The 13,101-nt window shown below is 40.0% G+C and overlaps 1 protein-coding gene across 1 annotated transcript in view; it reads left to right on the top strand.

Annotated features, from left to right (window-relative positions):
• Nucleotides 1–4,272: 4,272 nt before the first annotated feature.
• Nucleotides 4,273–13,101, top strand: part of lpin1a (lipin 1a) — a 77,582-nt gene continuing 68,753 nt past the window's right edge. Inside the window, exon 1 of the mRNA XM_053315880.1 lies at nt 4,273–4,288. The gene's annotated coding sequence lies outside the window, so the exon portion shown is untranslated. The remainder of the gene's footprint in view (nt 4,289–13,101) is intronic.

Below are 13,101 nucleotides of genomic sequence, written 5' to 3'. Positions count from 1 at the left end.
TTTGGGGAGATTTAGCTCCGTGTCTTAAATCAGTCTTAATTTTTGCTCTCTGCCATTAAAGAGCCGCCATTAAGCTCTTCTCTTCTCGCCTCATTTCCCTCTTCCTCTTGTTTCACTTTTTCAATTTGTGTGAGAGGGGGAGTTCACTCCTCATAAAATTTCACTTTGGCCAGCCTATCATTTGCATCTGAGCCAATAAATAGCAATTAGCATTAACAATTAAACCAGCCAGTGGAACCGCGGGCAGCTCCCTGAGATGGCCTGATGGATGGGAAGGTGGATATGAAGGAAGGGAGGGAAGGTTTAGCGTGTCCGTGTGTGTGTGTGTGTGTGTGTGTGTGTGTGTGTGTGTGTGTGTGTGGGTGGGTGTGTTTGTGGCTATATGAACTCTCACAGGGCAATCCAGTATATCTTGCACTTTCATTTTCTTCCCAAAGCTAATTTATCTACTGTCTCAATGGCCTAATCACAACATACACATATGCAGTGTGGGCAGAAATGCCAAGCTGGCACACCATTTGGTCCTCAGATATCGCACACATTTTACTTGTTAATTACAGTCATTAAATAACAACTGTTTTGGGCGCTCCATCTTCTTTTATAGTTCTGTTTTTCAGCATCACAAAGTTTTTCACTTTCATTCATTCATATAGATCTGATGTAATGAGGCCAACCCTGTCTTAAAATAATGCCTGTTAATTTACCCTTGTGCCAAACTGTGTCCCTATTACTGTAACACATCTTTATTTGAGACTGATATTATTTTTAAGAATAGGAGGTGTTATGTTTGGTCTATTAAAGCTCAAAGATGAGTTTTGTCATGTTGGAAAGTGACAAAACTTTTCAAGTTGATGTCTCGCTGAGTCTTGAAAAAAACAAAAACAAAACATCAACAAAACTTCAGGGTGAGTATAACGGGATCCAAACACTAGATGCAATTTGGAACTGCATGGTCACTGAACCAGAGTGGTTGGAAAGCCAAGAGTATTGATGATTAAAGCTTTAATGTGGTTTGAAAAGGGAAATATTATGCACATTTTCAGGTTAATATTTTTAATCTGGGGCTTTTCAGAGATATGTCTTTGTGATTTACAGTTCAAAAAACTCTTTATTTAACTGACACTAAGCCATACTGAACCCCTCTCTTCAACCTATCGGGAACAGTTTAACGCCTGTCTCTTTAAGGACTCCCTTCCAAGGAGCTTTGTTCTGATTGGCCAGTTCTTGGAAGTTGACTCTTGACAGACATCCGCTGGCTCTATTTTAACAAACCATCATACAAATTATAGTAGATAGAAAGTATTAAATACATCCATACATGTTTGAGCCAGAATTCGATCTGAAATATCTGAGTGGACAACGCAAAAAACACATGGTAAAACCGTAGCAACAACCTAAGCAGCCAAGCCTACGGAGAGGTGTTTATAGGCATGCGTGACAAGCCAATGCCAGTTTTCAAAAAGGTTGAAAAAAACATTGCATATGAGGAGCAGGTTGAAGCCCTAGCTTTTGATTTGCAGGAAGAGTTTGGACATACATTTCCCTGAGGTTTTGGAACCCTGACCATGTTTAACAAAGACCAACATCATAACAGCATATAAATAACCGAAAACAATAAAAAGCTAAAAGTATCCCCTTAAAACGTGTTTATAACCAGAACTGCTTTTCATTTTACTGGGAATTAATTATGACTTTATTATCTTGTAATTATCTCATTCTTAAGAGATAAAGATTCCATAGTTGTAAGAAAAATATCTTGTAATTACAATAACTCACATAATTATAAGATCTGTGCCCTGTCAATATTAATCTTGATTTTATGACCATGAGCCTTTATCAGTATGTCCGATATGTGTAGAAAATAGACTAAGCATTTATGATTCAGTGCTTTTGACACCTATGTGCAGGCACACTGTCACTATGTCCCCTACCCCCTGTGTGCACCTCCACTGTGCCGGCGGTGAAAATATTGTTGGTGGCTGGTGACGATCAGTCCATCTCCATACATTAATCACCACCAATAGAAAGCCCTGACACAGCAACTACAACAGTGCCACTGCCCTGCCTAACAAAGCATGGAGCAAGGACACACAGCGCCAACAGCGGAAAGACAGAAAAGAGGAAGAGAGGGAAAGTGTGTGTGAGTGTGTGTGTGTGTGTGTGTGTGTGTGTTGGGCGCAAAGAAAGGTAGAGAAATAGGGAACTGAAAAGAGAAATATGGAAATGTAGAAAGAAAACAATCATGCTTTATGTTTCCCCCTCCTAACCTCTCTCTTTTTTGCTCTCTTTCTCTGTCTCTCTTTTTCTCTTGTTCTCTTGGTTTTTATTGTTATTACCACGGCAGCGCCATTAGAGAGCTCCACGTTCTTGTCCAGTGGAGCAATAAATGAAGAGGGCCTCACTCCTTTTTCCTCCTCATCCCTTCCTTTCTCATCCCTTCTTCGGGTCCCCGCTCATCTCCTTTCTCACCTCCAGTCGCCTTCTCCTCAGTTCTCAAGTCTTTGGACCAATCCTCCTTTCACATCTTCTATCTTTTTCTCATTTCTTCTGTCCTCTCAAGTTTTGCCCGATTTACCTCACTCTCTTTGTTTCTCTTCTCTTTTTCTCTACTGTTGTCATTCTTTTCAAATATGAAATTTTGTCACTATAATTAAATTTAACTTTTCACACATTATTCTCTTCTTTGTCTTCTCGATCTAGTCTCCTGATCCTCCCACAACACAAATCCTCTTACTCAGTTACACTTCACAAATGTCACACACACTCACACACACAGGATGTACTATAGAGTGCAGTAATACCAATAAGGGACAGATGTTGCAGCCATGACCAATCACCCACAGTGATTAATTGCTGGTTTGCTCTGACTAGCTCTAAATGGAAAGACTTTGGACCATTAATTAGTCCAAACACACAAACACAGCAGTCGAACACCAACCACCAACTCATTGCATTACACTTCCCTGATTTCTACCACGGTATGAAACTGCCATTACTGCACCCAGCCCAATAACTTTGAGGGCTGATCATGTCTTTAAAAAAACAGACTTTCATTAACCAATACTTTTCACATGGACATCAAATTAAATGACTTTCTGTAATGTGAAAGGGTCACTCATAATGCCAAACCCACTGAGAATCAACATTTAACATTCTGCTTGAGTTTCACAGCTCTCATGAATCCCCTGTTTAAAATTGTGAGTGGCCATTTCTAGGAAACAAATTCAGACAAGCCAACTGTACTCTATACCTTCCAGCCCAGCACAAAATGATGAGCAGAAATGATCAAATGATTAGTAAAGAAAATTTTGTTTTTGGTGGACCACACAAGAGCTATAAGTAGAGTGAATATTGGACCTACCTTTGTCAGGTGGTCATAAACAGGTTGGAAATAGGTTTAAACAACTCATGATGTTTTATGATTGAAGCTCAACTTTATGGTCGTAAGCAGTTCTTACTATACACACTTTCAAAGTGAAAAAATGAAACTGATTTATGTTTGAGTTGTGATAGTTTATCAGAGTGCATAAGGGGGATTTTTAAATGCTCTGTAACTCCTTATTCACACAATTTAAATGGTTCATAACTATGATCATGAACAAAACAATTTTTTCTAGCATTTAATCAACATTTATGGCATGTTGTTATTTGTACTTTCTTTTTTTGTATATGTATTTTCTTTAGTACTATAAAGAACATGTATGGTAACAAGAATAGAAAAAATATGGTGCTATGGTTACATCTTGTTTCTACTTTGCCTCTCTCTATTGCAGTCAGGCTGAAAACAGTAAGAATGTGTTTTTTAGAGACAACATTTGATTATTGTAAGGAAGCTCATGTTTTCCTTTCAAATTTAAAAAATGTATTTTGAGTAACATTAAATCAAATCAAGATATTAGTTAATTTTTAAAATGTCTTTGATGAAACCCCATAAGCCCAGCATTGAAAGTAATGATAACCACAGTCACCGTCAGGACTTAGTAAAGTAAACAGAGGGGGTTACGGACATGAGGGGACCCAGTAAACCCCCGCCAACGACACACAGAGATTCATAGGAGGACTTTGGAGTCAGCTGCCCTATCGAGTACACCACATGGTATGAGACGAGACACGGACACAGCATGCAGACAGAGATTAGAAACAGGAGAAGGACAGAGATGTAAAGTGAGTAAATGAATATAAGGAGTTGTAATGGGTGAGGCGAGGTAGGAAGACATGTGGGAGGGTGGTATGGGGAGCAGATGCCAAGACTGTATGACAGTAAGTGTCAAACAAGGAGAGAGCGAGGGTAGAGGGAGCAGTGGGTGGTTGCAAGGAGAGAGGAGACTATAGGAAGTGCGAATTAAAAGTAAGAGAGAAGGACATTTTAGTGGAGAAAAGGGCTTAGACACATGGTTTGTATTCAAGTTACTGAATGTTGGGTTTGAATTTGACCTTAAAGGCACATCCACCAATTTTATGTTTTTTCCCAAAAATGGCTGCGTGACAGATAATTACCAAGCTTTTCTTTGTCTTTTGGTTCACCTTGATTTGTGCTTGGGTATTTTTTTGATATACATTAACATAGAAAGCTCATACACTTGAAACTATATGGAATATAAAAATATTTTAGTTTTGTGTCTGTGTCACTGCTATGTTAGCATTGCAATGTCTTTTTTCCCCCATGATTCAGCATTTTCCAAGTAATACATCTGTGTTGTTATTGGTTTTGCTAACTTCCTTTCAGTATTTTGCACTCACTTATGATACCTTTCTGAATGCATTGCTGGCATAATCTGTTTCAATAGGACACACATTTTTTATTTTAAATTATTTTTTTCCAAGTGAGGCCTTGTATAATACTTGACAATACAAACATTATGTCACAGTGACCTGACATTTCAGTTTACAGTTTAATGACATCAAGCAGCCTACCTACAGGTATTAGAATTAAACATTCAAAAAAAAATTTAATTTAAATTTAAACTGACACTGATGGCAACTCTGTGACTGTGATTTGTCTTTTACAACCACTTATATCCTTATCTCGTGCATTCAGAAGAATTAAGATGTTTCTTAACATGACTTTAAGCACAATACTCTTGACTAAAGCCAAGTGTTGCTTCTATAGCTGAATAAGTTGTTTAACTTCACAAAAGCCATTTAAAAACTAAAAGACCTTGAATGGTGGAAAATGGAAAGGAAGAAGTGATGGCAGGCAGGCGAGGTGAGAAAGAGAAGAATATGTGGTAATTGGGGAGTCAAAAAAAGTTTTTTATCCCTCCAGTAAAAGTAACAGTTTGTGGAGACTGTGGAAGAATGCTCTGTATGTGTTGGCAACTGCCTTATGAAAACACATTAAAACACATGCCTTCCAGACAAAATTTAAATAGCAGATAGCAGTAGAGGGTAGATGGGGGCAGTATTAACAAGTCTATACCTGCTCTTGAAGACAACGACAACGTGCTAACATTTTACTGACACATTGAGCAGACAGACAAATGGGAAGGAGGGAGGGAAAGAGTGGTGATACCAAGGTCAAGGCCAACAGATCAATGGAAATAGTCAGGAAACTGTAATACACGCATGTATATCATTTCTCATAGAAAACACGCCTCTGCATTTACAATGTCTTTGACTTGTCATTCTATTATGGATGAAAATACGCTCAGTTATCTGTCGATCTACAGGTAGACCGTATCTCTGTCTGTCTGTCTGTGCGTCTGTCTGTGCTCTCTTCCAAACACTCAACCAGTTGGTTATTTTGGGTTCTCCATAGGAAGTGCTGCTTCTCACCTGACGTCCCTGAGACATGGATTCATTACTGAGCCCGACGCCACCAGGATGCTGTGTGTGTGTGTGTGTCTCATGTAACTCATCTCAGTTCAGTTTGGAAGAGAGGTATAACATCCTCCCTGGCTCTCTTTAATTTTCAATCTTTTCCACTTTCATACCTACTCCCCTTTGCTTCCCTCTTTTTGTCTTTTCATACAGAAAACATGAATCAGTATCATACAGCTTGAATAATTGGGTTTTGGCTACAGATCTGGTCATGTCTTTTAAATCCTCTGGTGATAATTTACTGTGATGAAGCTACAGGAGTTTTGGGTAGCCACAGTAGTTATCTAAATGAGCTAACGTGTTAAGTCTTAAATTGAACGGTGCACATTTAAACATTGTTGAATGTTTGGGATTGATTTCATCACACTGCAATTTAGGAAAATACATGCATTTGTGTGTGTTTCCTGAAGTTAGGAATACACTTTATTACAACCCTGAAAAAGAAAGAGTCTAAAATCTGCAGTGTATTTGAGTGTAAAGGGCTATTATTATACTATATGTTACATGTACCAGTCATTTTTCTCTTCCTTTCTATTTTGGGAGAAAAAAAACTAAAAGCAAAAACAAAAGATGTTATAGTTTGAGCATACTTTGTACCTCCAACTTGTGATGAAGGTAAGCGACACCTTTCATTGTGTTCTTTTTGTCCTGTGGAGGCAAAGTTAAGATTGTGACTGCAGTAAATGATCTTATCACAGTTCTCTTAAACCTTTATGCGTTCTCCCTTAATCCCTCCTTTCTAACCCTTATATCTGGCGTCTAACTCCACTCTGTCTCCATTTCTTCTCTCCCTCTCTCCTCCTTCTTCCTCCCTCTCTCTCTGTCTCTCTCTCCCAACTAGGTCTCCAGCGTCTCCCTTAGTGCCCCCAGAGAGAGCAGCTAAAATTAAGTGGTGCCACTTCTCAATGACACTTTAATGATAGCACCGCTGCTCCGCACACAGAGAGACGGGAGAGGTATGAGCATCTGCTAAAGATAGGCCCCTCAGACACAAACACACAATACACACACACACACACACACACACACTCACACACACACACACTCACACGTCCAAACGAGTGAGCCTCCCTTTGTCTTGCCTGCCACAGGGACTGTGGGGGACGGGTGGAGTCTAATTAAGAGCGTCCGTAGGGAGACGTTTGAGTTTGCATGTGTGTGTGTGTGTGTGAGTGTGTGTCATTCCAGCTTGGCATCACCATCACCTGCCTGGCACTGCCATTATGGCTGGCATCTGAGAGAGAGAGAGAGAGAGAGAGAGAGAGAGAGAGAGAGAGAGAGGGAGAGAGAAAGAGAGAGAGGGAGAGGGAGGGGGGGGGGGGGGGGGGGGCAAAGAAGAAATAGATAGCAGACCAGGACACAGTGTTGCTTGTAGTTGCATTAACATCCCAGAGAGGTGTGAAGAGAAAAAGAGAGAGGAAAGTTAAAATTTGCATCTCCTTTATCATTAATGATGTTTAGGATGTCTCAATGCTTTTTGGGTGCAACCAAACTATATCCTTAACATTAAGTAACAGGTCTTGGTCAGTTTTTTTTTTGTGATGTTTTAATGTAGACACAGGTCAAACTCGTATATTTGCATATATAACAATGTGTATCACCTGCACAAAAATGAAAAAAGTATGCATTTTATCTCGGTTTTATTATATTCTGGGTCACATTAGGAAAGGTCTGGCTAAAAAAAAATAGTATAGGGTGTTTTTACGGTTCTCAAAAGTAAAAATGGGTCAAATTTGACCCTAAACAGTATGTAAGGGTTAAGACAACATCATGCCCGGATGCATTGAAAACCTTTTGTTAAATTTAAAAAAAGGGTGTTCAAAGGAAAACATACTGAAAAAAAGTTTGGTTTCAGCACCAAGTGTCACCTTAACAACAATACCAAGGTGTTATTATGTTGCAAGTTCATATTTATATGTTTGTTTCCTTCTATTAGCATTTAAATACATTTGTGTCTGAATCCTTTTAAGTAGGCAAGCATGCGTGTTTGTGTGGTCCAGGTGTTGCTCATTTTGTGGGGACTCACCTACCAAAAAGCAAGTCCCCTTAATGGAAATCACTCATTTAAGGGTGAAATCTTGGTTTAAAGTTAAGGTTATATTAAGGGTTACGGTTAGGCATGTGGAGGTAAGTCTCCAGGAAATTAATGTAAGTCGATGTAATGTCCTCTGACCTAAGTGTGTGGGTACGTGTGTGTGTGCCTGTGTGTATGTCTGTGTGTAGGATTTAGTGACATCTAGCAATGGCAAATCACAACAAACAACTGAATATCACCTCCTTTCAACCCCAGCATGTCAGTGCAACATGGCAGACTCCATGAAGAGGACCTGCTCCCTTTGTAAAAATTAAGGTCTGAGAAAATGAAAATATAGCAATTCTTATTTTCATGGGATTATACACTAATTAAGACATACTTCTGCCAAGCCCATGCCGGTAGATGCCACTAAATTCTCCACACTGCACCTTTAAGTCGTTTTCAGAGACACAAACCAGACTTTAGACCAGTTGACTGGGGACAGCTTGGGCAATTGGGGAGAAAAGCTGTGTCCCCATTTAGTAAAAAACTGATTTTTGGGTCAGTTGTTAAGGTTAGTGTAAGGATAGGTTTAGGCAAGTAGTAATTATGGTTAGGGTTAGGGAAAGAGTCAAGAAAATGAATGTAAGACTATCTAAATACCCCAAAAGTGACTTGAGTAAACCTGTGTATGCATGCGTGAGTATGTTTGCTATGAGGCTGGTACAGAGTGACCTGGTAATGGAGTTCCAACATGTTCTTAATGTTGTCAGCATTAAGCAAGTGGTTGATCAATTATCCCACTACTACCCTTACAAAGTCAATACTCTGACTTTAAAACCTGTGTCAATAATGTAACATTAACTGCCAAAACACTGGTAATCATATAACGCTGACAATTAACATAACACCAGCCTCCTTGGTAACCATCACCTTGTATATATCTCCACTGATTCAGTGGTATTAGATTAATATGACAGACAATGTATCTGTTGACAGTGATTTTTTTTCTGAAAAGGCAGAGCAAGAAAAACCTTTGTATGCATGTGTGTTTGTGTGTGTGTGTTGAGGTTATCATCAGGTCAAAGATGCAGCTGCAGGGAAGAGTGCAAAGTGACATTTTAAGACACCCTCACACACCCCCTCCTTCACACACACACACACAAACACAGACACATGGACACACACCCACTAGGGTCTGACTGGACTAGACAGGCCATCAGCAGTGTGATGCATGCCCTCACTCTGACTGGCACACACACACACACACACACACACACACACACACACACACACACACACACACACACACACACACACACACACACACACACACACACACACACACACACACACAGACCAATGCATGTCACTTTTGTGGCAGATGAGATCAGAGATGTTCTCCATTCAGCAGAAGTCACATACCGAGGCACGTCTGCCTTACCCCAACACATGCACACACACACACACCACACACACACACACACACACACACACACACACACACACACACACAGACACAGTGCTAGCCTTGCCAGACCAAAGCTATTCTCATCCCCTCTGTCATATCTGCCTTTCTCTCACTCCCACTCTCCTTTTCTCTTCAGCGTTCTTCATTTGTTTAATTTCTGACTTAGCACGCATGTTCTACCTGCCAGTAAACAAAAATGACCAATCAACAAGAATTCCTAACTGTGTGGTGTGTATACAATTAATAAGAAAAACAAAGTATGTTGTGTGGAATCTTGTATTTAGTGACAAAAGAAACTGTCAAAAAGAAGAACTGCTAATGAAGAAATGCTAAAGCTGCTATGACTTTGATCATGTTTATCTTGGAAGACCCTGCACAGCCATACAGGTGTCTTCACTTATTCCAACTAATAAGGCTTAAAGCTCTGATTTCTGTTGAGTGGAGAAGACCCTTTTCACAGCAGACATTTTGACTTGTCATAGCAGGAAAATCCCAGGTGGAACTGATAAGATCAACGACTGGTCTGTTACATTCAAGGGTCCAGGAAAGCTAAAGTTGTAAACCATCATGTACTATACCACTGTGATGAATTTAGAAAAAAATCATCATTAATTATATTTATTGCATCTGTGCTTTTCCTTCTTTACTTAACTTATATATGCCAACATGTCTGCTGTTAAAAAGGTTTATTACATGAGGTCACCAATTTTTAGGAACCAATGATAAATGTGAACTTCTCTGGCCTAAAAGGAGGAGCAAAATATTGAGTGGGTCAGACACAACAATCAAGCTCAGACTACAGTCCTAAAACAGTGTGAACACGTGTATGTGTGCACCAGGACTGTGCAGGGCCAATTCTACATGACTACAGATAGTTTGTGGTATATTCTGTTAATTCTAAGGAATAGATTAAGTACCTTTTTATACTAACTACAGCGCAGAGCCCACAACGAGTACTTCAAGGAGCCTCAGAGTTTAGAGCTTGCCTAGCAAATACAAAAAGCTGTGCTGACTGCCTGACAAAAAAGATCTCAGATGCCTTTGATGTCATTTTATGCACAGAGCAAGTCAAATATCACATCAGTAATACTGCTGTTATTGAACTGAACCTTTGAAAATTAAAAAAATCTAAATGTCAGGAACACATAGTACAGGTTTACCACAGGTGACAGGAGTGGAAATTGAGCCCCAAGAAAATCAGTGTTAATGTCATGTTTTTTCCTTCCAAATACCATCAAAAGAAAAAGCATCTGTTGCTATGATTTAGAATGAAGGTAGACACGATGTATGCAAGACGGCACCTGCAGCCAGGTGCGTGCATGCCTGTGTGTGAATGTGTGTGTGTGTGTGTGTAGTGACCTCGGGACAAGTAATGAGTGATCTATTCTCAGCGCTGCTTCCCAATGAATTGAGTTCCATTACACCTTGCTTTGCTCCACTCAGGTATACTGTAGGCATGTATGTGTGTGTAGTGTGAGAAAGGAAGGCGTCAAGGTTGAAGCACATCAATACCTGAATGAGATGAAACCTTCCTTTTCTAGACACACACACACACACACACACACACACACACACACGGACATACACGCACACAAACACACACAGTATATTAAATAAATAATTAATTACACAGCCGACTGAAATATTGGCAGCCTGCTGCAGAGTTAGAGAGTTGATTTTCAACAGAAGAAAATTCCCTTAGGGACGGATCGCACACACACACACACACGCACACGCACACACACACACACACCCAAGTTTATCACACATGCTACCATTGGCTCGTGTGGGTCGATACACACTCATACAAACAGTAATTACCCCCAACAGCTTAAAAAGACATTTGCGGCGCATTTATAATGGTTGCCAAATTACCAAAAGAGTCCATTTGTGCACACTCAAATACATCTGTGTGTGTATGCGTGAAACAGATGTGTACACACACGAACGTACACACACACACACACACACTTAATGTTTTCTGCCAAGTAGAATGTTATTTATGTCCAGTGTGAATAATTGCAGTTATTGATTTATCCTTTTAAAGGCAAATTAAGTTGTTTAAAAAAGTATTAATTCATTGTCCTGTTGTTTGAACTGTTGAACTGACCAGATCAACTTCCTCCACTGTCCTTCTCTCTCAGATTTCCACGTCTCCTATTTCTCCCCCCCTCCTCCCGTCCTCTCTTTTTTTGTCCTCTCACTTCCTCTCTTCTCCTCCATTCTTCCTCCTCTGTGTCTCTCTTCACCTGTCGTCTCTTCTTCTTCTGCTGCTCTTGCTTTCATTAATCACTCAAGTCTCTGCTCCTTGAAGTGAGATGTCAACACAGAGCAAACAAACAGTTGGAGTCATCAGAGTTTGATCATTGCAGCAAGGCTTGTAAAGAGAATCAAATCACATTTCTCTGTCCTGTCATATTCTCATCAAAGCGACTGGTGTGACTGCATGTTTGTGTAAAGTCTGCGAGTGTGTTAGCAAGCACGTGTCCCTGAAACAATTACATTACCATGTAGTCAAGTAGCGCGCAGCAGTAAAATGAGACAGGGACATATTACACTGCAGGCTCTAATTAACTCTACACTGATAAAGGGAAGTGGAAGGAAAATGGGAGAAATAGCTTGAGAGTGTCGACAAAGAGTTACAACGAGACAGAAGAGTTGAAAAGACAATATAATAATTTAGCCCCTTTTTCCTCTGTCCCTGTTAAGGTTTGTTTGTAAATTGGAAGTCAACTAGTTTAAGACCAGGGCTATAAAGTTAATTGCTTGTTATAAGTTCTAATAACCCCTATAAGAACTGTTAAGAAAAGAGTCAAGTCATGATGGTACATTTGTAAAGAATCACCTACTTGGATGGTTGCAGAGAAATCAAATTATGACTCATCATCAATACAATATATTGGAACAGACATATTGTTCTTTGACTGAGTGTTTATTTAATGTAAAGTTAAAATGGTTCTTTCTTCTTATTCTTTCTTTCTTTTTTCTTTCCTCCTTTCCCATATTTCTTTCTTCACTCTGCCATTGCTTTTTCTCTCATTTTTCTCTCTGTTTCTTTCTCTCGCGGCAGTTTCAGTGGAAGCCACATCTTCTCAAGGACAGGTCAAAGTCGTGCACATACGTGCACATACGTGCTCACATGTGCGTGCACAGGCACAAACACATGTATAGAGTGAGGTAGTACTGTATGTATTGTGGCAGCTCTGTGGGAAAAGCCTGTGGGTCTGGCCAGAGAAAAAAGGCAAAAATAGAATAGAGCCATCGTGTTGCTGTGACTCCACTGGGCCAATTCATATCGCTCTCCCCCTCTACTGCGAGACCCTCCACAACCCCAACACACACGCGCGCGCGCGCGCGCGCACACACACACACACACACACACACACACACACACACACACACACACACACACACACACACACACACACACACACACACACACACACACACACACACACACACACACACACACACACACACACACACACACACACAGACACTTTATTCTCACTTACTGCATATATCAGTTTCCTTTATTGTCTTTTTCTTTCACTCTCCATCCCATTTTGATTTTATTTTCAACTTATTTTTAACTGTGGAAAGAAATGCAGAATGTCACCTGGGATGAGCAATGCAAGAAGAAATGGACTTATCAAACAATCAGTGTCCAACTTAGTCCTGTTCTCTTACATCAGGTTTGCTCTTTTCTTGCATACTAAAAGAGATGACCTGTGTGCATGTGTGTCTGATAGGGAATGAAAATTAAACTTCTGCAGGCAGATTTCACAACTTTAAG

The sequence above is a fragment of the Scomber japonicus genome, chromosome 1 (genome assembly GCF_027409825.1).
Source record: "Scomber japonicus isolate fScoJap1 chromosome 1, fScoJap1.pri, whole genome shotgun sequence".
Lineage (NCBI taxonomy): Eukaryota > Metazoa > Chordata > Actinopteri > Scombriformes > Scombridae > Scomber > Scomber japonicus.
This window is presented reverse-complemented; position numbering and strand designations above follow the sequence as displayed.